The sequence below is a fragment of the Choloepus didactylus genome, chromosome 8 (assembly GCF_015220235.1).
Source record: "Choloepus didactylus isolate mChoDid1 chromosome 8, mChoDid1.pri, whole genome shotgun sequence".
NCBI classification, from domain to species: Eukaryota; Metazoa; Chordata; class Mammalia; order Pilosa; family Megalonychidae; genus Choloepus; species Choloepus didactylus.
In genome coordinates, this window is record NC_051314.1 from 75394782 (window position 1) to 75396709 (window position 1928).

Here is a 1928-nt window from a genome sequence, read left to right on the forward strand (position 1 = left end):
AGCAATCATCTTACAACCTCAAGGTGACAAACCGGAAGAGGCCAAAAGATGCACACAAACTTTGACCCTGACATAGATGAGCTACTGAACCAGCCAGTGACCTCCTACTTCCAAACTTATAGTTATTTAAGAAAAACAAACCTTTATCGGTTTAAGTCGTGCTACCACCTGAAGCCAATCACGCTACTCCCTGAAGCCAATCCTTCCACTTGTGGCCCAAATCCCATCCACTCTCACCTACTTGCATTGCTCCAGCAAGTCTCCCTTTGGTCTCCTACATCATGAATTGTGCTGAGTACCCAACACAATAACTGAATAAAGGATTTAGCCCATATCCATCATTGTGAAATTTTAGAACACCTGAGATAAAAAGAGTCTAAAAGTTCCCACAGAGGGTAGACAAAAACAGCTCCCACACAAAGGAACAAGAATCAGAGTGGCACTGGGGCTCTCAAGAGCCACAACGGATATGACAAGAACATGGAGCAATATCTTAAAAACTCTGAGAGAAAATTATTTTTCAACCCTAGATTTCCATACTCAATCAATCTGTGATGCTTGGGTATGGAACGGTCTTTCTTTTCAGATATGCAAAGATTTAGAAAGCTAGTGAGCATGAGTGCCATCAAAATAAGGGGAAAACCAAGAAGCCATGTGCTCTTAGATGATCATACATAGGGGAAGTGAAGAAGGGGAGTCCTAGAACAATAACTAAATAGCAGAACTAGAAAGCAGCCAGCCATATAGAAATAAGAAGACAAAGCTATGAGAGGGAGGCCTCAGGGGGCAGAGCGGAAGGGATGGATGGGTAGGTTCTAGGATTTATTTAACTAACTAGAAAATACTGCAGATAATGATCTGACAGATCAGCAGGAACTGGGAAAAAAAAAAGTCAAATAAAAAATGCCTCTTTGTTGCTCAGATGTGGCCCTCTCTCTCTGGCTAAGCCAACTTGAAAGGTGAAATCACTGCCCTCCCCCCTACGTGGGATCAGACACCCAGGGAAGTGAATCTCCCTGGCAACGTGGAATATGACTCCCAGGGAGGAATGTAGACCTGGCACCGTGGGACGGAGAACATCTTCTTGACCAAAAGGGGGATGTGAAAGGAAATGAAATAAGCTTCAGTGGCAGAGAGATTCCAAAAGGAGCCGAGAGGTCACTCTGGTGGGCACTCTTATGCACACTTTAGACAACCCTTTTTAGGTTCTAAAGAATTGGGGTAGCTGGTGGTGGATACCTGAAACTATCAAACTACAACCCAGAACCCATGAATCTCGAAGACAGTTGTATAAAAATGTAGCTTATGAGGGGTGACAATGGGATTGGGAAAGCCATAAGGACCAAACACCACTTTGTCTAGTTTATGGATGGATGTGTAGAAAAGTAGGGGAAGGAAACAAACAGACAAAGGTACCCAGTGTTCTTTTTTACTTCAATTGCTCTTTTTCACTCTAATTATTATTCTTGTTATTTTTGTGTGTGTGCTAATGAAGGTGTCAGGGATTGATTTAGGTGATGAATGTACAACTATGTAATGGTACTGTAAACAATCGAAAGTACAATTTGTTTTGTATGACTGCGTGGTATGTGAATATATCTCAATAAAATGATGATTAAAAAAAAAACAAACAACAACAAAAAAAAAAACATAAAAAAAAAAAAAAAAAAAACTATGCAATTAAACCAAGGCAATAATTAACTCCAAGAAAAACAAAAAAATGTTACTATAAAGGAAAACTATTTGGCTAAACAGTAAACAACATTTACATATTTAACAATGCAAATACTATTAATTTAACCAAAAATGTGATAATTAGAAATATGAAGTTACGGGAAATGGGCTGGAAAGTGGTAGAAGTAAGTGAAATTCTTATTTACCACAACAGGAAGTCAGTCAACAATACCTAAAATTAATAAATCAAGAAG